The sequence below is a fragment of the Engraulis encrasicolus genome, chromosome 6 (genome assembly GCF_034702125.1).
Source record: "Engraulis encrasicolus isolate BLACKSEA-1 chromosome 6, IST_EnEncr_1.0, whole genome shotgun sequence".
NCBI lineage: Eukaryota > Metazoa > Chordata > Actinopteri > Clupeiformes > Engraulidae > Engraulis > Engraulis encrasicolus.
In genome coordinates this window covers 19,797,026-19,823,279 of record NC_085862.1, presented here as the reverse complement: position 1 = coordinate 19,823,279, position 26,254 = coordinate 19,797,026, and positions in this window count along the sequence as shown.

The window sequence follows — 26,254 nt, the reverse complement described above, 5'->3', positions numbered from 1 at the left end:
ATTAGGCCAACTATTTGCATTATGAGGGAGATGGAGAGCACTCTGAGTGACCATGTTGCTTCCTCACCCCATGTCCCTGCAATGATGATGGCTCCTACACCCACACTGTCTCCTGCACTTCTAGTGCCTGATGTGTGGATATGGGTAACCATAGCCTTGACAGTGGCTGGGATCTTTGGGCTCGTGCTGTTCTTCATACTGTGGAGACGAAACAGGCGCATTGAAAGAGGTAAGAGTAAGTGTTTTCATTTATTTAATGTATGTGTTAAAAATAGTGTTGGGCAGTGGATATAATGTAGGCCTATGTGTTAACAACAGTGCAAATTACTCAAAAACTGTAATGCATGACTGATTTCATGTTAGTGTCTTTTCCAAATAATCCCTTACACTACAATATTACTATATTTAAAATAAGGCATTACACTACTGTTGCATTACTTTCGCCAAAACAACTGTAAGCCTATGGATCTGGCAAATAATTACAGTAAATCAAGCTCATGAGTCATGACTGGCAGCATGCAGACTAAAAACTACCAGGTTCTTGAATAGATTCTTTCTGACCCACCACACTGAATACCTCTAAAATCCAGGTCATTGTAATGCATTGTAACTTTAGGTATTTAGCATTGTAACTAAGTAAATATTGTAGATTTTTCCCTGTAATGCCTTACATTACTGCATTACAGCAAAAATGCATTTAATTACTTTTCTAATGCATTACTGCCCAACACTGGTTAACAATTATGATAATAATAATCATAGTCATAATCAAACAAAGGCATTTGTGTACAAGTAAGGCGTCAGACGGTTTATGATGAGGTCAAGGGGGCATTGGAGGGTTATAATGAGGTCCAGGGGGCACTCATTCAAAAAAGGTTGAGAACCACTGTGATAGAGCATTGTGATTGAAGGGTGGATTTTGTTTCCTTTTGGATTGTCTCCAATGGGGCAGTACTAGGCAGGCAAAACTTTGTTGTGTGTCCAGGTGGGTTTGTCTAGTTTGTCTAGTGAGGGGCTGTGAGAGACTTGTTGAGGATGGAGAGGGAGGGCCCTGGGCTGATGGGTCTAGACTAGAGCATCTGACCTGCACTGCACTAAATATCTCACACTAGCTCAAAAAACTCTATTACATATTCCATAAATGGTGAATATTAAGGCAAGGCAAGAGCCCATGAGAGCAAGTGAGCTAATAGAGAAGGTCTGCCATAAGTTAGTTACATGTAATGAGTCATGGCATGCACTTATTGCCAATGCAATCTTAGAATTATACATCTGCGTTGTCAGAAAGTTGATGCAGAACGGGGCTGAAGACCCTTCCTCTATACATGGCACAGGGGCTAAGACACACGGTTTCAAACTAGCAGAAAAACACCACAATGCATGTACTGTATGTCTACTGTGTCTCTACACTAGCTCAAGAACATCCATAACACAAGGCAAGACACTAATGGAATAGAGGTTATGACATTTCACGTTTCTTCAGAGAGACCGGTGAGCAGGCAGACAGACAGAGAGCAGGGTTCCATCCAGGTCAGGTCTAGGGCCTTCCTCCCCCCTGTTGTGGTGTAGCGAGGAGAGGAGAGTGAGAGGCGAGGAGAGGAGAGTGAAACACAAAGGGGGGTGGCATGTGGTTACAGTACTCAGAGGCAGTCTCACGCTGCCGCTGCTGCTGCTGCTGCCCCACGTCATGAGCAGACAACGGCCTCCTGTGTGGTTTCTCAGCTCTCTGATGCTTATGCAAGCAGACAATGCAGGGACTTTGTGTACTTAGTGTACTTAGTATCAGTCTTAATTAGTTTGCCAGCTTCTCATTTTGGTCAAGTAGATCAGTGGTTCCCAACCTATGGGTCGGGACCCAACCTATGGGTCGCCAAAGATCCACAGTGGGTCGCAAAGCCCTCTTGATTTTAAGGGGTTTAATTGTACAACCATATATAGCCCATGTTGAATAAATGACAAAGCATTTAAACTAATATATGCATAGAAGCAACAAAATGTAAGTGATGCATTAAACAGTTATTCTATATTTGACTGAAGACAAATTGAGGAATAAAATAACTTTTCGCAGAATCATGTGACTCCCTCTCGTGTGGGCGCTCGCACGATTGGGTCACCAAAGCTTACAATGGTAAAAATATGGGTCCCTGAAGAAAAAGGTTGGGAACCACTAAAGTAGATGGATGTGCAGGACACCTGATTCTATCCCCTCCAGGGGCCTCATGTACAAATGCTAGTAATTCTGTATTTGCTTTCATAACTTACAGAGAACCCTGTGTATGAAAACACAAAGCCAAAGTTGCAGAGTTGGACGCCGAAACAGCCGTCTCCACAGCCTGGTACACAGAGCGAGCAGAGCAAAATCCTCACCCACAACAGGACTCTCAAACCACCTCCAGCCCATGACAGTAAATCCTAGGCATTTTATAGACTCTAGAAATGTACATATTTTTATATGTAATAGTTTTTTCATCATGGTCTGAATTGCTTCCAGGCAAACCATGCATACAGAAAATCTGACTTGTGAACTATGATCTTAATGAGACCAGAGCTAAGATAGCAGGACTAAGGGGATTCCTCTTGGAACTAGAGCTTGAAAAACTTAACCATCAATGGCAAAGGGATGTGTTAGTTGTACTCGTAAGCCGACAAGGAGGGACAAAGGGGTCAGTTGTCCCGGGCCCTTGAAGAGAGGGGGCCCAGCATCGGGTCCTCATCACATAGCATATATTGGGTGAGGGGGCCCTTTCAGATGACTTTATCCCGGGCCCAGCCAAAGCTGTCAGCGGCCCTGGTTGTACTTACAGTTTTTCTCGATTGCTTACACACAATTTTCGGAATCAGTTCTCGAATTCTCAAAACTCTACACACAAATCTCCAAACCTCACACACAGCGGGCAAAACTCTTCACTACCTCTGAAAAATGCATGTCCTGTCTCAAAACAATGTACTCTCTTCTAAAAAGGTCACTTTGTTTTCAAATGACACACACAAGCAGTCATTTTTATACCCTCTTATGTGAACCATTGAACACTAATATGCACAAGGTAAAACTCTATACTCAACTTGACACACAGTAGAAACTTATTTTCTTCAGTGTTCTACTTACTAAAGAGGGTATTTCTGTAGTAAAATACTGAAATATTGTTTTTAGACTTGGAGTACATGTGTGTGTTCAATGCGACAACCAGTGATTTCCTTCATGAAAATAGTGTGTAATCCAGATAATTTTGTGTAGTGGTTTGAAAAGAGTGTGTTTTAAAACTGAAATATGAGTGTAAAGAAGGAATTGTGTTTAGTGTTCAGTGACATTGGTTAGGGGAGTTGGGAAATGGGTGAGATGTTCCGAGAATTGTGTGTGAAGTACCAGAAATTGTGTGGAAGCAATCGAGAAAAACTGTAACACTGTGTAGTGTAATCTTAACATAAGTGCTATGCCAGTTGAAGTATAGACTATGGCAGGGCTATTTAATTAGAATTTCATTTGGGCAATATTTCAAAACCAAGAACTTAAAGGTCCACTGTGTAATGTTTTTAGCAGTTTATTTTGAGAACGTGTGCTTCCCATTCACAAATGTTACCTTTTTCATGATTACTCACCACCACCATCAAATTCTTAGTATTCAACATGACTGGTAAAATTGCTTTGTTCATACATGAAAAGGGGGATCTTCTCCATTGTTTGCAAAGCTTACTATACTTTGGTCTTACTAGCAAATATTAGTTCATTAGTAAATATTCATGAAAAGATCAAATTTGGCAGTAGCCAGCACAGTTTCAATGATCAGCATAGTTGCAATTCCTACTCTGGCCACCATCTTACACAGTGCACATATTTATCCATCACTAATGCTGTAATGACAGAAGTCTAAAATCAGTAGTGTATAGGCCATTTTTAAACATGTTCCTCTAACCTAAAACCTAACCACATTGAATGTACAGGGCATTCACAAGAAAGGCAGAAAGTGTCAAACCTGCAATGTGCACTGCTACAATTGGGTACCACGTCTGGGGGCCATATGTGGACTGGCGGATTGAATAGACCTGGACTATGGCTATATTCAGTGTTAATGAGAAGTGTTATCTGGGTTGGATTAGCATATTCATCTGTATATATGCACAACTGACAAGTGTTGTCTAGAAGGTTGTAACAGCCATAGTGGTGTTTTCACAGCTGTTTCTTTGCTGCATCTGCATTGCGGTGTTTGTCTTTGTTGATCTGTAGAGAACCGATTATATGGGAACGTGCATCCATCAACGCAACGAGACCACACACACGCCGTGGCCAACTCACGAGCGCGCTCACCAGCAGAGCGCTGGCCAGCCACTTACGAGAACGTGTCGGCTGCACACACAGCACGGAAACACCACAAGAAAACCAGACCAAAGGTCTAGAGCAGTGATTCTCAAACTGTGGGCCTGGGCCCTCTGGTGGGCCCTGAAGAAATTCCAAGTGGGCCTTGAAATCATTGTAAAAAAAAAAATCCAAACAATATTTCTGTGTTGCTGTTGACTACTGTACGTTTTCCAGTTGTACTGTTCACTGGGTCAGGCATGAAAACCAGACCAAAAGTCTAAAGACTCCTTCATATGAACAAACCTTTACACAATGTATTTATGAGAAGCTCTTATTGACTGCCAAGGCCATAAGGTGTGGTGTCTGTCTTGTACCCATAGACAGCAATCTTGGCATTAGGACTACCAAAGTCCATTTTTGTTTATGTAAGTGTTAATTTATTTTGTATTGTGATTAAGATGACCTTAGGGGTAGCTCCTGTTTTATTTCAAATATTCTCCGTCTGTTGTTTTCAATTTTTGTTGAGTTTCAGAGCTCGAACTTGTTCTCTGTGATTATATTTCATATTTTTATGAGTATTTTCATATTTTATTTTATTTTAAAATTACTGCACAGACCTACTGGGCCCAGGCCCAGGGGCCCAAGAGTCAAGGGGGCCCTGAAGCCCAAGCCTCTATATGCATTCTCATATTGCATTAAATTCCCACGTTTAACAACTGTCCATTCTCTCAGGTGACAACCCCCCAAACCCCTGGCCTAAAACCCTGACTGATTTTGTAAATTAGCAACAGACACTGAGGGGGGCCTTTCTTAGTCTGGCCCATGGGTCCCATGGAATCATAGGCTGAGAGATTGAATGAGTGAGTGCTTCTGTGTTATATGTTTTACTAGTGTCTATTCAAGACATTTATTAATGCGAAATAGACATTTAAAAAAAACATTAATTAAAAACTCCTGATAAGCAATGATATAAGTTTAAATAAATGTGTTTATCAAATGAATTGATTATTATTGCATGTTTTACTAATCATGTGTCAATGTAGAGGAAAATATCAACATAAATACTTCACAGTGTTACAATATGCAATAATAATATGCAATTCCCTATTTATTCTGCCTTGTTGGATTAGAATAAAACAATCCAGCAAACAAAAGTACACACACGATCACATTACCTCTTTGGCGGATGTAATGAATTACATTATGCACATACGTACAATGAAATTGAAAGAATCTCAGTCACTAGTTCCACCTGTTCCACTGAAAGGGATAAAGTTGGGCCTGTATTGTTAAGCATGGTAAAATGTACTTCATTTAAGTAGAAGTTATTTGAAGAACGTTGACATTTACCTATTATAAAGGCACTGATATTATTTGGTTGTTATTATTATATTGGTTGACTTGTGATTTTGACTTTGTGTTGATTTATATATGGTTGATGTCTTGTCTTTATGTTAATTATTATAAAATCCCACAGGTTGGGTTTCATCCTCGCCCCATGGCGTGGCGAAATGTCTGACCCTATCTAACCATTCAAAGGGCTTGCAAAGTCAAAAATATAGACACCCCGCCCACCCCCTACATCACACATATGCTGTACCTCAGAATTAATGTTAAAGTTCATAAATACCAGTCAGATAAAGAATCTTTGAAAAATACTTTATAAGAGGGCATAGGTGCTGGTCATATTATGTAGACCTTAATTGCTACACAATGTTGTTTATATTCTTCTGCAGAGTGTGCCTGTAAACACAGCACAGTACATTTGGAATTCCCTTTTCATTATTGGCATTCAGGCAAATACATTGTGCCATCATAACAGGTTGTTCTCAGAGATCTAGACTTCATTCTGGTACTTCCTTGACAAGCAAATGTCAAACTGTCACGATGTGAAATATATTCTATAGAAAAATTAGGCCTTTTAAATCTAATGTTCCTGTCAATCATGTCCTGTGGGTTCAGTTTGCAGGGCTCTGAAAGAAACCACAAGACACATTGTCATGTTAAAAGAATAATTTGTTCTGTAATTAATAATAATAATAATAATAATTCATTTTATTTAAAAGCGCCTTTCAAAAAACTCAAGGACACTGTACAGAGATAGGCAAAATAAAACAAGACAGATAAACAGATTGTAAACAAAAAAATAAATATATAGAAAATAAATGAAAAAATAAAATAAAATTTTTTTAAAAAAATACAGTTAAAGAATCATAACGAATAGGCTAATTGAAATAGATGAGTTTTAAGTCTTGATTTGAACAGGGGTAAAGACTCAATGTTGCGGATGTCAGGGGGAAGCGCATTCCACAGCTGAGGTGCAGAGCAACTGAAAGCTCTGTTCCCCATGGTGCTGAGACGGGCAGAAGGGACAGAGAGGAGAATGGAGGAAGAGGAACGGAGGGGGCGGGAGGGAATAGCAATATGAATAAGATTAGATAGATAAGGAGGGGCAAGATTGTGGATAGCCTTGAAGGTGTGGAGAAGTATTTTAAAGTGAATTCTAAATTTGATAGGGAGCCAGTGGAGATGTTGGAGTGCAGGGGTAATATGGTGACAGGAAGGGGTTTTAGTTATGATGCGGGCAGCTGAGTTCTGGACCAGTTGGAGCTTGTGGAGAGATTTTTGAGGGAGACCAAAGAGGAGAGAATTACAGTAATCAATGCGAGAGGTGACAAGACTGTGTATAAGGATGGAGGTAGAATGGGAGGTGAGAGAGGGGCGGAGACGGTTAATGTTGCGTAGGTGGAAATAAGCAGACCGTGTGATGTTGTTAATGTGGGAGAGGAAGGATAGAGAGCCATCAAGCATGACACCCAAACTCTTAACTTGAGGGGAGGGGGAGACAGGAGAGCTATCAATTGAGAAGGAGAAACTATTTGCTTTGGATAAGGTGGATTTGGTGCCTATAAGTAGGACTTCAGTTTTGTTCGAATTCAGTTTCAAAAAATTTGAGGTGAACCAGGATTTGATTTCAGAAAGACAGGTGGTGAGGGAGGAGGGAGGGAGAGGGTCAGAGGGTTTGCCAGATAAATAGAGCTGGGTGTCATCAGCATAGCAATGGAAATTAATATTGAATTTGCGGAAGATATTACCAAGGGGAAGGAGGTAGGTGATGAAGAGGAGGGGCCCCAGAACAGAACCTTGAGGCACACCAGAAGTGACAGGGGAGGGCTTGGATTTAAAAGACTTCATTTGAATAAATTGAGAACGGCCAGAGAGATAAGAATGGAACCAGTCAAGGGGTGTGTTACTTATGCCAATTGAGGAGAGTCTGTGGAGAAGGATGGAATGCGAGATGGTGTCAAAGGCTGCACTGAGGTCAAGGAGAATGACAATAGAGAGTAGGCCAGAGTCAGCAGCCATGAGCAGGTCATTAGTGATTTTAACTAGGGCTGTTTCTGTGCTATGTCGGGGGCGAAAACCAGACTGGAAGTGCTCATAGAGGGAGTTAAGAGTTAGATGGGAATGGAGTTGAGAAGCTACAATTTTTTCTAGAACGGAAGGTTGGAGATTGGGCGGAGGTAGTTGTAGTCAGAGGGATCAGAGCCAGGTTTTTTTAGTATAGGGGTAACAGCAGCAACTTTGAACAGAGAGGGTACAGTACCAGTGGAGAGTGAGGAGTGGATGATGGCAGAGATGAATGGGAGGAGAGAGGGGAGGCAGGATTTGACAAGGGTTGTGGGGAGGGGATCAAGCTGACAGGTGGAGGGCGTGGATTTGGAGATGAGGTCAGATATTTCAGAGGAGTCCGGGAGATGAAAACTAGAAAATAACTGGTGAAGGGGGAAGAGATCAGCGGGGGAGGGAAAAGAGGGGTTGCAGATAAGATGTTGGTGGATCTTATGGATTTTTTCATTAAAAAAGTGCAGTAATGAATTGCAAGTCTCAACTGAGTACATATGAGCAGGGAGAGAGTCAGGTGGTTTAAGGATGTTGTTAAGCACAGAGAACAGGGTTTTGGAGTTGCCTTCATTGGCATAGATTAGAGTGGAGTAGTAATCAGACTTAGTTTGAGAGATGCAGTCCTTGTATAGTGATATATGAGCTTGGTACATTTCTTTGTGAACAGTGAGACCAATTTTCTTGCACAGGCGCTCAAGTTGTCTGCCTTTGGATTTCATGGTCCGGAGTTGAGGGGTGTACCAGGGGGCAGTTTGAGAAAAGGTGACAGACCGAGTTTTAACAGGAGCAAAACAATTAAGGACATTGTGAAGACCATTGTTATACAGAGTGACTAGTTCATCAGGGGAGGAGAGATTATTAGGAATATTATATATATTAGAAAGATTATAATTAAACATTTAGTCTATGTAAGATATCCATAAAGTTCCTACCCTACACATCAATAATTTCAAAACATGATTCATACTAACAAAACACACCAATAGGGTGACAAAGTGTTATTACTTCAAAAATAAAGCAGATCCTATTTTAGCTTGATCCAGTTTAAACCCTGTTAATACAAAGGCTGTACTGTGGAACTGACATTTTGTCTCTGTCTTGTGTTGGGTGGAATGGTTGTTGATCCACAGAGAAAAACAAGGTAAACTAGCACCCCCTACTTGTCACACGTGCACATTACATTTTGTAGTATTCACAGTCATAGTCATATTCAACACGCCTCTAGAAAGTTTTTGGATCCTACCACTATGTAAGTACTGAGTTATCATTTGACATTTGGGTGTACTTACGTTTGCATGGACTGTTGTCATACCATCGCCCATAATGGCACAGCAGCATCTTGGTAGTTGTTCCATCATCAAACTTGTAGTGCTGAGGGCACTGGAACTCCACCGATGTACCATGTGGGTAGTAGGCCTGGGATTCTCCCACTACTTCCTTTAAACTCCCCGCTTGAAGGGGAGCACAGTAATCTCGAGACACTACACCAGAGAAATACAAACAAAGACCAGTCAAAAAGGCATACAGTATTACATTTTACAATTGTATGTATCAGTTTAATTCAGTAAAATTATATTTTTGCTCTCAACTCACACCGTTCCACCACCGGAACTTTGTAATAATCACTGAAAAAGTTTTACTACCATAGTACTACACCGCTATGACAGAGTGCATGGCCTTTAGCAATACATTACGACTTGGTCATTCCCATTCTGGTAACAGCTAATAACAGGGGCCAAAGGGGGTTAATGCATAAATACATAAAAACTGTATATTCTAACCAAGTGGTTCTTAACCTGGGGTGCAGGCACCCCCTGTGGTTGAGCCAGAGATGGCAGGTGTTCCGCTGAATTTAGTTTGTATTGTGACTATACTACCTGTAATTGTGACTAACTCTGGTTGCAAACAAATAAAAATGGGCGAAATTAAAACAACTTAAAACGTGCATTGGTCCCCATTTAAAGTCATTAAGGTATTGATTAACGTCTCCAGCTAGAATCATTGTAATGAATAACTTAAATCATTTTTAGTGCGTATATACTGTACGTGTAGAAGTTTGGGTTGGGGGTGTGCCACTTGTCTCAGACACAGGTAAGGGGGTGCTTAAAGAAAAAAAGGTTAACCACTATTGCAGATTTGTAAGTTTATCTTTTCTTAGGACAACATTAAAGAAATTGCACTTCGACACAATGATTAGTGACCTGTTAACATATATAACCGCTTAAATTTGTTGTTCACTCACAAAAAATCAAAATACAGCCATTAACGTTTTACAACATGTAACAAGTGAGCACATCCCAGGTTAGAGAGTATACTATATTCATACATTTTCAATGATGGAAAGACCCCAAGATTGGAATGGCCATTTCAAGACACTGGAAGCCCTACTTGTTATTTTGCACAAACTCCTTGTTGAATTTTGATCAGTGCAGTGCAATCACTGTCCTGCTGGACTCTCCAAACTCTGCTCAGCGTTAATACTAGAACATTCTTTTGAAAAATCTGCAGATATTTGAAAAAAATAGGGAGGCCCTCAACTTTAATATGTTTTTAGTGCATACACTAGCCATGCAGACCTATATCAGGATGTCCTTTACACCAGATGTCATAGAATTTAGTGTGCATTTATTTTTTTTACTATGCCCACCTCCAATTGTTACGGTCAAATAACTCTGATTTCCCAAAATGCTTTTAGCTTGTCCAGATATGCTTTTTGCACAAGTTATACAACATATTTCTGATGTATACACAGGAAAGAGTTTTTATGCAGCATCACCCATCCATTGAGCTTTTTTACTTCAAGAGTAACTTGGTCACATGCTGCAGTGTAACTTCCCATACTACAAAAGGTGATATGTTTGAGGCAAGGTATGGCAATTTACTCTACATCTCAAACCTGGCATTGGCAGTTTATGTTGTTGTATGAAGTTGGGGTTGAACTACTCTCGGGCTGAAGTCTCGAAACAGATTGGTCCAGCGAGTGAGGATCATTCATTGCAACGTGTTAAGGCGCACAACACATTTCAAATTCCAGTGAAATTAACGCACACATATTAATTCACAATCATGTGCAATTGTAGAGCTGGGCTGCGTTTCCCAAAAACTCTTAAGTAGTACTTAAGCCTAAGTAGTACTTAAAGGGACACTGTGTGAGATTTGTAGTTATTTCCAGAATTCATGCTGCCCATTCACTAATGTTACCTTTTTCATGAATACTCACCACCACCATCAAATTCTAAGTATTCATTATGACTAGAAAAATTGCACTTTTCATACATGAAAAGGGGGATCCTCTCCATGGTCCGCCATTTTGAATTTCCAAAAACAAAGAAGAATGTCCGCACACTGCTCCCGTGTTGCTTTTTTATTTTTTTCTCAAGTGAGCGCTTTCGAGCTAGTCGCTCTTCATCAGACTTGAATAGAGATAGACACATGTCATATTTAAAGGTAAAGTGAATCACATGTTACATCAATCAAGTTCCGATTGGATGGTAGGCCTACACCAGATACTAAGTGCTTCCCAAAGTGTACAGAAATATTTACAAATACATTATACATGAGGCATTATCAAATGTCCAAACATATTTACAAAATATATACAGAATATTTATATACACCTACAAGCATATACTTTTAAGTTTAAAAAATATCATTGTATGCTCATGAAGTCTAGGGTGTACAGAGAGATCTATCCAGAGTACCTGAGACCACATCAGGCCCTATGGCCATCATAAATTCAAATTCAAATATGACATGTGTGTCTATCTCAATTCAAGTCTGATGAAGAGCGACTAGCTCGAAAGCGCTCACTTGAGAAAAAAAATAAAAAGCAACACGGGAGCAGTGTGCGGACATTCTTCTTTGTTTTTACAGTATTCTGGCCTTTTGTCATGCACCTGCGTCTTGGATGTGCGCACCACTAACCTACTTAGTAAACTCTCATATAAATATCAAATTTGGCAATAGGCAGCCCAGTTTCAATGAGCAGCATAGTTGCAGTACCTTTTTTGACCATTTCCTGCACAGTGTCCCTTTAAGTATGAGTGGCCGCCTAAGCAATATATCAGAAATAAGTCTCACATCATCACTAAAAGTTTATAAATAAATTATTTTACCTCACACATGCACTTTAGCCAGCATTTTATTTGCATGTACCAGAACAAAACATTGTATGTAGGCCAATGCGACTATTTTATGCATTAACTTTTGGTGATATGATATATTGCCTAGGCCAGGGGTTCCCAAACTTTACCATGACAAGGCCCCCCATATACCAGTAGATTCTAACCAAGACCGCCCTGACATGGCCTTTCTGTGCACCCGTTTTCACAACTCAATGAATTTGGTGCATTCCTAAAGTAGGCTACTACAGAAAGCACAATACAAATATATGCTTAACATTGTAAAGAAGAAAATGATTCCACTGAAATTGTTTAGCTTATCATGGTCTATTTTGGCTACTCAAGTTATTCAATTTATTAAAATGTTCATGCTATATAATTATATTTTTCCTACCAACTTGCATGGCATACCCTTGTGGCCCCCCAGGGGTCCCCGCCCCCCACTTTGAAAACCACTGGCCTAGTCGGCCCCTCACACTTAAGTACTACTTAGGCTTAAGTACTACTTAATAGCTTTTGGGAAATGCAGCTGGTAATGCCCTGTCACTTCATACTTCGCACAGACTCTGCCAATTGTTGTTTTGTTGGTGGACACTGTAGTTGTTTGGTCATGTTAGTTATTAATAATAATTAAGATTCAAACTATGCATGAGGTTAATCATCAGTGCAAGCCAATTCAACAAATAGAAATACAATTTAACTGCGCAGTAATAAGCACACCTCCAGGATTTAAGTAAGAGAAGTTAAGAGGTGGCTGCACATGATTTGCAGTATTTAAAATATTATTGATTCATAGTTTATTAGCCTATGTTATTAACGCATGTAATGAAACAAGTTAAGACAGGCTACAGACTACAAACAGGCTACAGGCTACAAACTGTTGGATGGAAGGCTGCACATTTTCAAGCAAGTGAAATTTCAACAAATGGCGCCGTTATCATCGCTCACTGGTGTCTCTTTTCATCTCTCAGCATTCCAGTTTAATGATCATGCTGCAGAAATGATTGATAACCTCTCTCTGATTGGCTGAGGTTGCTCTGATACTAGAACGCGCAGGTATTCCGGTTTAGACAACTCGGGGTTGACAAACCAACATCGACATCATCGTTGTGGGGTTAACTCCAGTAAAGGTAGCCAGGGTTTGTCAACCCCGGTGGGTTAGATCTAAGTAGGTTGAATTACGTTAGTAGGCCTAGTACAGGCCCCTGTAGTGAGTGTGGTGTCATTCTTACCACCCTTTATCCATGCCTTTTCAACAACGTTTCAACAAACCACATATGTTGTATAAGCTGGTATGTAAATAAGATATATGTTTTAGAATGTGTGTACAAAAATACTTTCTGGCTTTTCCTAGTGCTTTCATTCAGGACATTTTGTATTTAGTTGATATGGCCAGCTCATTTCTCAACTGATATAATCAACTCATGAGTCATCATCGATATTAGTTCTTGACTGGTTTCATCTCTTTAATCATTGCATCCCAAACTCACCTATTAGCAATACAATGTTCTTCAATGTAATATACTGTAGTATATGAGCAGTGCTGAACATTTTGTAGTATCAAGCACTTACGTGGGCATTCCACTTCACCAATCCATTGGCCCCCCTCACACCTGATCTCCTTTACAGGTCCAGCAGTGTATTCATACTTGCAGATGTACCGCACAGTATTTCCGTTCCTGTACTCGTCCTGATGTGGGATTAAGGTCATGTGTGCTCCCTCTGGCCTATCACACGTCTCACGAGCTGCAGGAAAAACAATTATGACATCTAAATATGACGGAAACACTTTGTTCAACTCCTGGTGGTTCATTATGAGGCGACCTGTTCCCTCATATCCTCTTCTCCATCCCCATGTGTCTTTCCTCCTCTCCACCCCTCCTCATTCTCCTCTCCACCCCTTCTCATTCTCCTCTCCACCCCTCCTCATTCTCCTCTCCACCCTTTCCATTCCCCCATCCTGCTGTACCCCCTTCGTCCTCCCCTCTCTATTCCTCATTAGGGGTGTTCTATCCCTCTTCCTCATTCTCCACCCTCATGTGCACTCCTCCCTCCATAGCTCCTCTCCATCCTCCCATCCCATTCCCACCCTGCCTCCTATGCCCTTCCATGCCCCTATCCCCTCTCCCTCTTCTCATCCCCTTTACTGTCCTCCCACCCGCTCCCATAGTCCTGTCATCCCTTCTCTCTCCCTCCCTCTCTCCCCTCATTCACAAATATAAATTGCAAAATATAAATGATACTATCTCACACTTGGAAGTTTGGGAAAAAAACATGTCCCAGCTATAAAAGTGCTAATTCTGTTGGAAATCAATTATATTTTTATGAACAAAATAAATCCAGGTAAGGATCGAAGGGTCTGTTACACAAATGTACAGCTGTTTGAAATATTTAAGTGTATATTATTATCAGATATTTTTTTTAGGAAGGAGAGATATGTCACAATCGTAAATGTCCATAGAAATTAACGGTGAAGATTCGTAATGCAAATATGGCGTCTACCCGCACATCTCCCGCCTTTCTGGCAACAAGAACCAACTGCCTGATGAGCTGCTTTGCCATTGATCCAATCATCTAGCTGCATCGGCGCACACGAATTGTTGCACATGCTCAGTTGTGAGAAGTTGTCACTCTCGTGCCATTATGGAACTACTGCGTCTGCGCAGTGTCAAAAAGCTGTGAGAAAAGTAGCTTTAAAAGCTTTACTTTGACTCGGGTGACACAACCAAGTAGTCTAGATTGGTTAGTTTTTCACGGTGGTTTCAACCATATGGTTTTCACAACCGCTGGGTTCCCTCCCGTCCTATACTCAGCTTCCCCATTCATTTTTCCCATTGACTCTCAGATCTGGTCTCACTAATCGCAAAATAGCACCCCGAAGGCGTCAACAAGATGGCGGCGACTGTCCCGTCTCAAACTAAACCGTCTCTGTTATTATCATGGCAATAGACCTGCCCACACGCTGTAAAAACTGCTGTCCTTGGACATCATCATTTCAATTACCGGTAACTAAAAAAACCTACTGGAATTGAATAATATCACCATGTCGTGGAAGAACGTGTTGAAGTGGTACTACAGAACAGTGAGTTCAGAACAATATTTACTATTATTTCAGATTACTCAAAATGTGTCCCACATATTCGTCACCACTGTCGAATATTTTTTTTAAAGACAATGAATTCAGGTATGTACAATGGTCATTGTCATTAGCCTGGTTCTCACCAGAAGATGTGTGTGTGTAGCAGGCTTGTACGAAATTCCGAATTGAAAGAATTTCAATTCAAAGTAATGCCATAATACGAACACTAGGTGGTGGTGTTCTAGTACTTTCAATGGGTGGTGTAGAATACATTCAAAGAAATTCAAGGTAATGTCACCATCTAGTGTTCGTATTATGGCATTACTTTGAATTGAAATTCATTCAATTCGGAATTTCGTACAAGCCTGGTGTGTAGCTCCATGTGTGTGTTAGGCCTATATTAGATTCATGTTAATTAATATATACTTTTTGAGAAGAGAAGTATGAAGCACATACTGTATGTATTTTAACTTCAAATTGTGTGTCTGCAGTGTTGACAAAACCAAGTAAAATCATATTTTATGAAAAAAACATGGGCGCTTGACATTGGACAGCCAAGACCTACGTCTATGATAATATACCTCTATATTTTGGATTGGAACATCTTCTTCTTCCAAAACCTATGAATGAAAACTTACTTACGAATGCACTCTGGACTTTCAGTCCACTGCCCCAAGCGACATGTGACTGTGTCTGTGTCCTTCAATTGGTAGAAACGATCACATGCATATTTCACTTTCAATCCCTCTGTGTAAATCCTTTGATATGGTGGAATGGGTATTGCATTTTTAACTAGTGGTGGCGCTGTACACAAGTTATAGTCACCTGGATGAGGACAGAGAAATATTCAAACTTGATGGCATAGTGTCAGATTGATGGTCTTATTCTACGGTTTGTATGAACAGATAGAATAAAGTGTTCTTTTAGTAATTAACATCTTACATGAGATTTATGTGATTAAGATATTTGCATTATAGGCAGAATGCATGTAGTTTGCGTTTGTATGACAACATACGTAGGCAAAATGGCGTCTCCCATTCTCCATTCTCACACTGGATTTGCTGCGATTCTGATGTGTAACCAGTGTCACATTCAAACTGTACGATCTCCCCGTGTGGATACGTCTCCTTATGTGGTGGATAAGTCACATGATCAGCAGCAGCTGGGGCTGTACACGACTTGAGACCTGCAGAAACAAACAAGGAATACTCTGTCATCAAAGATCTGGAACTCCTATGCACAGCCAGGTTCCAGGTGCTGGTGAAGTGCAGTTATCAGTAATCCATAGTAAAAAAGAAGGATCACCGCACACAGGTGGACTTAGTTTTTGCTGTTTTTATTTAGGTGAACAACGCGTTTCGCATTGCGCTTCGTCAGGTTCACTTTGGGATACTCTGGGTCCATCTCATTATCTAACCCTCCGTCCTTGTCTTGATGCCTCACACCAACTCCGTGGAGAAAACATTTCAGTTTCCCCGCTGTCAGCCTAAGTTAGGCACAACAACTTTTGGGGAACTTTTCCCCATTCCATATCCCGAATGCAAATGAGAAAATTAGCTTTAAATTGTGATTTTGTGAGATATTGAATAAAACTTCTATTGTCAATCGATGTCTTGCCTCGCATCTCGAGGCCACAAGCACAAGAAGAGGACAGGAGGTTAGATATTGAAGTTAACGTACTCTGTGCAACTAACTGTGAGAGCCTTAAGTTGCATATGTCCAGATGTTAGTTTAATGTTTAGAAATAACTGTGGCCAGTATTTAACCATTATGGGCTCTGTTTTCATTGACAACACATACTAACTGTAACCTGCAGTGCCTGGACTAGAATAAATATAAGGCATGTATAGGGCTGTCATGGGTAAGTGGTTAGTGAATCAGACCTGTAGCCCAAAGGTTGCTGGTCACTCCCGACCCACTCCCGATGGAGACCTAGAGAGGCTTACAAACAATAGGACATGAATATGTCCCCGGTTCTTTGAGTGAGATGAGGGAGCCATCCCTATTAGAGATGCACCGGATCCTGATTTTTAGGATCCTGCCGGATACCGGATCCACTGCTTAAGATCTTTCCGGATCCGGAACCGGATACCGGATGCTACGAAAGGGTTGAAACATATAGCCAACTCGCACACATGGGCCCTTTTCATCAAGTTGGCGCAAACTACTTTTAAGACTCATTGGTTTACTGCCACACTGCCTTCAACGGCCGCTTCCAAAGGGCTTTCACTCCATGCAGCGATTGGGGTTGTGAAAGACTGACTGAAAAGCTAAGGCTACGTAAAAAGTAGAGATGCCCCAGATTCTGATTTTTAGGTAACTGCCGGATACCGGATCCACTGCTTAAGATCCTGCCGGATCCGGATAGTACTGTCTATGTCTATACTGTCTATGTCCTTACCTAGATTAGTCTATGTCTGCATGGGAGAGCAAGAAACGCAATTTCAAATTCTTTGTATGACCAGTGCATGTAAAGAAATTGACAATAAACTTGACTTGACTTGACTTGACTTGTCTAAAAAACCCTATTATCCTGCCGGATCCGGAACCGGATCTTGGATCCTGTACATCTCTAATCTCTATGGGGAGATGCTCATTGGCTGTCGACCTTGAATAAGACTATAAAATCACTCCTGATAGGCCTGGACGATTTTTCGATTTCGATTTTATTTGTGATGTAATTTTTTTCTATGATTTCAAATGAGACGTTCGATTAACCGACCCTAAAACCTGCTGGGCATTGCTGCCTGTCACACCTCCTCCGGTGCACATGGGTCAGCGAGAGAAATAAAGACTTGTAACACTTGTATCAATGACAGGCAAACAATACACATATTGAAATACACATTCATGGGGGCGCTAGTGAGCACCGAATGGAATAGACGTGTTTCTTAGGAGCTCCTCTCCAACATCTGAAATAATTTGGTCTATACTAAAAAACTGTCCGTTTTCTCAATAATTTGTGATTGCTGCCACTAATTCAAGAGTTGAGGATGGGGAAAACACATAAACCCAACGCGACAACAAGGCCAGAACGTGGAGGACAGCCAGGAAAGGGCTCTGAGCTCGCAGGAGCTAGCTTGGAGCTAGCTGAGCACGAGGCATCTCTAGACTCGGCTGATTCTTCAGACCCATCAAATATCCTCGTGGCCATTGCAAATATGAGCAAAAAAATGACTGATCGCTTTGACGTTTTAGAGATGTCCCTGCAGAGCCTTGGGAATCGTGTGACAGAAGTGGAAGATGCTACTTCCAGCCTGGACGCCCGGCTCACTCGCCTCGAGCAGACATGCACTGAACTGAAAGCAGAGAATGAGAAACTCCGCATTAAAGTCGTAGATCTGGAAGCGCGCTCAAGACGCCAGAACATTAGAATAGTTGGTCTGCCCGAGAAGGTGGAGAAAGGCCAACCGTGTGATTTTTTGACAGAGTTTTTGCCTAACCTGCTAGGGGCAAGCAATTTCCCTAAACCAATCGTAGTGGACCGTGCCCACCGTATCGGGAGCCTGCCCACTGACGAGAGTAAGAGAGAGGCCGCTCGACCCCGAGTGATGATTGCCCGGATTCACCACTTTCGAACAAAAGAAAAGATTATGCAGCTGGCGCGTCAACAGTTCCCACTCAGCTACGATGACAACGCGATTCACATCTTCAACGACTTGCCAGCGGAGGTGATAAAGAAAAGGCAAACATTTGATGACGTTAAAGAGAAGCTCATGGATGCTGGCGCGAGGGTTGGTTTTCGCTACCCAGCTCTGCTTCGGGTGACGGTGGATGGGAAGGAAACGGTGTGCGCGACTCTTCAGGAAGCAAGGGCACTCGCAAACACTTTGTCTGCATAACGTCCAGTGGAGTTAATCAATGCTTGGTATGTGATCCTAAGCGACTGTTTGGGTTTGGACATTTTTATGACCGAAATGTTTGATTTTGTTGTTAGTTGGAGAGGAACCTTTAGTTTAGAACTTTCTGGTCCGGCTGCCTCTCTATATGCTTGGAGGGATTAGATTCTCACTTTGTTTGGGAAAGTGGGAAGGGGGGTGGAGGGGTATTTTGTTGCGTTTTAAATGTTTTGTGTATTGTATTCTTTTTGTTTTGCTGGGTGAGCCATGTGTACAATTGTATTTTATTTTTGATGCACTCTAATACTTCCCCGCGAGGTGGCGGCATTACATTTGTCAGCTGGAATGTCCGCGGTTTGGGTCATGTCCTTAAACGTGCCAAAGTTTTTTCACATTTAAAATCAATAGCTGCAGATATTGTGTTCCTGCAGGAAACACACATTAGGCCCGCTGGAGCAAAGTTGCTGAGGTGCAGCTGGGTTAACCAGATATTTCAGTCTACTTTTTCTTAGTAATTCCAGGGAGTAGCCATTTTAATTCGTAAAAACAATACCATTCAGACATATTTCCACTTTGTGTGACCCAAATGGCAGATATATCCTGGTTACTGGTCATATAAACTCGTTTCATGTTACACTTTTGAATATATATGGGCCAAATTTTGATGACCCTGATTTTTTCTCTAAATTATTTAATTTGATTCCCAGTGTTGCTGATACACATCTTCTGGTAGGCGGGGACTTCAACACTGTGCCCGATTATTTTTTGGACAGGTCGGCCCAGACAAGTCAGCCCTCCTCAGCTGCATCTAAGGTTTTACAGAGTCTAGCTAACTCCACTAACTTAGTAGATATATGGAGGCTGCAACACCCCACTGGCAGGGACCAGGCGCGGAGTGGCCGTCGGGAGATCGGGGACTTGTCCCGGTGGGCCGCGGCCGTGAAACATAATAGCACGGCCGCCCTGCGATTTGAACCGGCCCTACAACTTTACTAATATCACTTACAAGTACTGATTTCCCACTTTCCCCTTCCTTCTATTGATTTCAGCTGACTAGCCAGTATTTATACCGTATACCAAATGGCAATACCTCACTGACGGTGTCAAACAGTAAATTGGCCACACCCCTTCTCTACTGATAATTTTCATACACCGTAGATCGTGGAAGTTTACAAGATCTTAGTAACACAGTTTCGTTTTCAGTATTTGAAGAACCTGTGATATGTATATTGGTTACCAAAGGATGGAAATATCAATAAATTATGATTTATTTTCCGATTTCCACACGACTGTTACAGTTTACAGTCTTTCCAGTCCAGATTCACTTCCTCTGTGGTTATTGACTTGGGTTACGAACAGACTCCACCAAGTGGTAAGGAAGAGAACTGCACCTAACAGAAGCAATGGGTTTTGTTTTGTTTTGTGACCTACCAGTATATCTCCTTATAGTCGAAATAATATTATTATCATACATATTTATATGTGGTACATTTAGGATGTAGCCTATGTCTGAAGAAATGGAACAAAATAATTACCACACAAGATTCTGATGTGACCAGTGCTGGGTGTGTAGGCTAAGCTGTGGATTAAAGTAGAGTGATTGCAAGAAACAAAGACATTTGCTGTGACGAAGACAGCGTTTTAAGGTAGGCCTACACCGTTTGGTTATACATTTTGTTGACTTATGGTTGTGATTTGAAGTAGCTAGGTTTGGCTTATTTGCTGCATGGTGGGTTTATTGCACAATGTAGACAGACTTTTTGTAAGCTATAGGCTACTATACTATATTTTGTAAGCCTACTCTTCTAAAAATCCCCACACTCAAAACTTTGTGCCCATGCTCATCCTGTCTTCCTTAAACGATATTTCAATTTCAAAGTGTCAAAATGACAGTGGAGTGCACATTTGCATGGAACAGTAGCGTGATGTAGCCTAACCTAGTAGGCCTATGAATGCTTTGGACTGTGATGGTGGCTCCAGTGGTGTAGTCTACTTTTTGAAGTGGGTATACTGTATATTTGAGCATTTTTTGATGTGTGCTGTGTATAGGCTACTGTATATATTTGTGCTATTGTAAATAATGGATAAATCAATTTTAAGTGGGTATACTGTAATCCCTGAAATTTTGAAATGGGTGCGTATACCTGCGTTTTACGTAGACTACACCACTGGCTGTGCATTTCATCAAGGTGTAGGCTACAATTCTCCACTTCAGGTTGATATTTTGACAACACTAATGTCCACATGTAGTACGACTGCAGATTTCGTGGCTTTTGTCTTTTTGGTTAGGAAACCATGTTGTTCTTAAACTTAAATTTGAATATAATAACATTTTATCTGATCAAGTTAAGGGCCAGTTGCTGAAACTGAAACAAAAATATTTTGAATTAGGAGACAAGCCCCAAAGACTTCTTGCCAGACAACTGAGGAGTTTGCAGGCCGACAGGGCTATATATCAAATCAGATCAAAAACTGGGGAGATAATAACCGACCCTAAGTGCATAAATGAGTCCTTTAAGGAATATTACAGAGAACTTTACAAATCGAAAGCCAAGGGGAACATCGCTGACTGGATGGCACGTTTAGACATTCCTAAATTGAGCAATGAAGACAGAGATGCAATAGATGCTGACATTACCATTCAGGAGGTTTTAATTGCTATTAAGTCATTTCCCAATGGTAAGAGCGCAGGTCCAGATGGGTATGGTATAGAGTTGTATAAGAAATATCCAGGTCAGTTTGCCCCCCTCTTGCTAAGAATGTTAAATCATTCATTTGAAGCTCAGAAATTCCCAAATTCTCTATATGAGGCCAATATCTCATTGCTATTAAAAGAAGGGAGGGATGAGATGGATCTCACTTCATTTCGTCCCATTGCATTGCTAAACACAGACGTGAAGATTTTTACTAAAATCTTAGCAAATAGGTTAAATAATTACATCACCACTATTATTCATGCGGATCAGACTGGATTTATCCCAGGCAGATTTTCTTTTTTTAATGTTAGAAGGCTAATGAACATACTGTATCACAAATATGAGAAGGGCCAGGAAGTAGCTGCACTATGTCTCGATGCCCAACGTGCGTTTGACCAAATTGAATATAAATACATGTGGAAAGTGCTAGAGCTTTTTGGATTTGGCAACAAGTTTATCTCATGGGTTGAAATACTGTACGCTCACCCCTCTTCTTGTATCCTGACTAATCAAGATAGGTCCACTCCTTTCTCACTACATAGAGGGACAAGACAGGGCTGCCCTCTGAGTCCCTTACTCTTTGCAATAGCAATTGAACCACTGGCTATCAGTATCAGGCAACACCCAGCTCTCAAACCAATACGCCTTGGGAATGTTGATCATCATCTTTCACTGTATGCAGATGATGTGGCCATTTTTATGTCCCATCCTGTGCAGTCTGTCCCTATTTTATTGGAACTTATCAAGTCCTTTGGTGAGATTTCTGGCTATACCAATTAATTGCAGAAAAGTGAATTCATGCCCTTAAATGAGGACCTGGATGCAAATTTTTCTGCATAATTTACCATTTAAAATCACGGAATAAATTCAAGTATCTTGGTGTTGTTTTAACCAAAAGACCCTAAATTGGTCTTTAAATTAAATTTTTCTTGCCAAACTAGATAAGATGAAGGAAGACATTGGTAGGTGGCGCAATCTCCCCATCTCCATGATAGGTCGTGTAAATGCCATTAAAATGGTCTCTCTGCCGCGGTTCTTATATCTCTTTCAAAGTCTTCCTGTTTTTCTCACAAAGGCCTTCTTTAAAACCATAGATTCTATCATTATTCCTTTTATTTGGAATTTTAAATCCACAGAATATCAAAACTCATTTACATAAAATCCAGAGAGAAGGGTGGGCTAGGTCTTCCTTGCTTTCTGCATTATTATTGGGCAGCTAATCTGAGAGCCTTGGTCTATTGGCAGTATGGTTATTCAGTGGAAGTCTCAGAAGAAACCCCTGCTTGGGTTGCAATTGAAAAAAGTAGTGTTACAAAATGGTTCTCTTCCAGCACTCCTCTTTTCAGCTCCTGGTCTCCCTGCAAACACAAAAGCTGCACAACAGAATGGTGCTGAACAGTGTGAAAATTTGGCAGCAAATCAGGAAGAACTGCAAACTGCCCAATACCATCATATATACTCCAGTTCATCTTAATCACGCTTCCTTCCATCTCTTTTCTGACAGGGTCTTTGATGACTGGAAGAAAAAAGGCATCGCCCACTTTGAAAGAGCTATATATTAATAAGCAATTTGCTAGTTTCTCCCAATTACAAGAAAAGTTTTCTATTCCTTCAACACATTTTTTTAGGTATTTACAAATTAGGAATTATGCCCGTCAGAATATATCTAACTTTGAGCAGCTTCCTGAAGAACATAGGTGTTGCACACTCTTGCTGGGCCGTCCTGACTCTAAACACTTGGTCTCAGTTTTTGTCAAAATATTTTTGGAAGAGTTTAATGTTGACACACAGTTTATCAAGGCGTCCTGGGAGGCAGAGCTGGGTCTACAAATCGATGATATTACTTGGGATGGGGGCCTCAGCAGGATCCAGGCATGTTCTGTTAATGCAAGACATCAGTTAATTCAATTTAAAGGTAATACATAGGCTTCATTATTCAAAAACCAAGTTGCATAGAATTTTTCCCTCCATCTCTCCCTTATGTGATCGATGTAAGTCTGCTGAAGGCTCTCTTTCTCATTTGTTTTGGACTTGCCCAAAGCTACATAATTTTTGGTGTGAAATTTTCAAATGGTTCTCTGATGTCTATGATACAGAATTTAAACCTGACCCTAGTATTGCACTTTTTGGTTACTCTCTCTTGCTACTGGACCAAAGCCTTTCTGTTGAAAACACGCTCATGTATGGCATGGTTATTGCTAAAAGATTGATATTGAGACTGTGGAAATCAGAAGCTGCTCCAACATTCAAGGATTGGCTGTCAGAACTGACAGGTGTACTACATCTGGAGAGACTCAGATATGACTTGTCAAACAGACTGAAAATATTTTACAGGATCTGGCAGCCCATCCTAGACCACATTACCCAGGAGGATAATGACTGCAGTCAAGAATGAGTGTACCGTTCACCTCTTTTATTTTCTTTGTGTGAATATATCAAAATCTGTGATGTACAACTACAACTCACCCAGCCCTGTTTGTGTTGTTTTTTGTTTTGTTTTGTTCTGTGTGTGTATATTGCTTTTTCCCTTTCTGTATTGTTTTGTTTTCTGCAAAAATATCTGAATAAATATATAATTTAAAAAAAAAAGAAATACACATTCATAATCTATAAGGCTGTAATGATATTGCATCGAACAGAGGGATCGCGGTGCACAGACCCACGAACCCCTATCGCGAACCTTCCTCGCTGAATCGCGATGCGCCCTTTCAAAGTTGTTACCCCTCAGTCTAGAAAACAGCAGGATACAGGCAAATGCTTGCATATGCGCTTAAAAAAGACAAGTAAAGGGGCGCACATGTGTGAGTAACACTTCCATTCACCCCTCTCTCTTGTAAAATGTTCCGTCCAACCAGCACGTGCATTTGTTGTTATCCATTGCCTGAGCAACCGCCGCGAGACGAAAAACTTGGGCAAACGTTGGAAGGTAAAGCACAGAAATGAACAACAGACCGAGAAGGATTTATCAAACGTGTTTTTTTGATTCATGCATGCACCAATGTATGTTGAGTGGAGATAGACGTTGAGCGGAGAGAGAGAGAAAGAGAGCGAGAGAGTGAGATGCTCCGCCTGCCCAAATTTGTAAACCAGCCTGAAATCGCTAGACGCTCTAATAAGGGAGTGTCTGAACCTGTGGACCCAACCCCTCTTCACCTGACAAAGGCTCACTCACTCAAAGACAATGAAGTTAATAATTTGAAGGAGCATATAGGTTTGAGAAGGGAACAGCTTTGAACAGTAGAGTAGGGCAACAGTAGAGTAGGACAACAGTAGAGTAGGACAACAGTATTTCATCAACCGCCTACTACTCGCCGTTCTGCCTTGACCTTCCATCTCAGGACATAAAACTGCTTTCACCCATCAGAGCTGCTTCAATCTCTGGAATCATATGACCAAAGTGACTCCCAGACGATGTCACACCTTTACATGTGAGCCTTTGTTATGTGATGAAGGCTGTAGTATACACATCCACCTTTCAGATTGAAAAACACTTAAATCTCACATCAGAGTAAGTCTGAAGAAGTCTTTGGATTGAGACAAAAGAGTTGAAGTTTGAGAAAAAAATCCACTTGGCTAAAGCTTAACTCTTCTGATAAAACCCAAATGAACAGTATTCCAGTGAGCTACTTGTGTGTGCATCACTGAGCATCAGTATGGTCTCATCAGTAATATTGTAAGTATCCAGACACATTCCATTTCCTTTACTATTGACGAAAGGCAGAAAGTGAAATTACATACCACAGAGTTGTTTAGGATTCCAGCCATCAATTTTACATGTCGCTTTCTCTGCAGTTCTCCTGTACTGTACTCTGGGCCAATAGGACAGTGGACAAGTATAGTCTAGAGTCTCATCAATTTTATGTGTATATAAATTTGTATCCGTTCGGAGCCCTCTTCAAAGTCAGTGTTGCACGACTGTCATGGTCTCGAGTCGTGCAAAAGATTTCTGCATAGAAATACATTGAGTTACTCTTTCAACTTACTCTATGTTACAGAATGAAATGAGTGATGTGCACCCCTAAAGATAAACTGCTTTGTATTTCTCTAAGCTAATGACATACCCTCACAGCCAGGCGTCCTCCTATTCGGCCACTATCCATCCTCTCCACAGAGAAATTAATCTCTCTCCTTTTTAGTAATTGTCCGATATCCTTTATCGCAAACAATCTTCACCTCTTCTCCAGGTCGGAAAATATTTTTGCCCTCAGGTATGATCTTTGTGTTAGGCGAATGTGAGAGCTTGCAGCCCATCTCTGCAAACAAAACTAGAATGGGCACTCGGTAGAGCGCAAACCTTCGCCTACGCCACTTTTTTTTTTTTTTGGCCATCTTCAGAGTGTGGGGCGTTACATTCTCCATATTTTGGTGTTAGTTTCATTTAAATCGGTTAGTTTCATTTAAATATTTGGCCCAGTCTTGACCTCTTATTCAATTCCGCATGCACACGTTGTTCTGGCATATAGTGCTTGGCAAAGAAAAACGTTTTTGACCTTTTCATGACCTTGACCTTGACCTTTGACCCAATCACTCCCAAAAAGTAATCGATTGTTCCTTGGGTCATGACCAATCATCCCAGTAAATTTCATAAAAATCGGCTGAATTAACATTTTTAACCTTTTCGTGACCTTTGACCTTTGACCCAATCACTCCCAAAAAGTAATCGATTGTTCCTTGGGTCATGACCAATCATCCCAGTAAATTTCATATAAATCGGCTCAATGTACGTTTTTGACCTTCGTGACCTTGACCTTTGACCTTTGATCCAATCACTCCCAAAAACTAATCGATTGTTCCTTGGGTCATGACCAATCATCCCACCA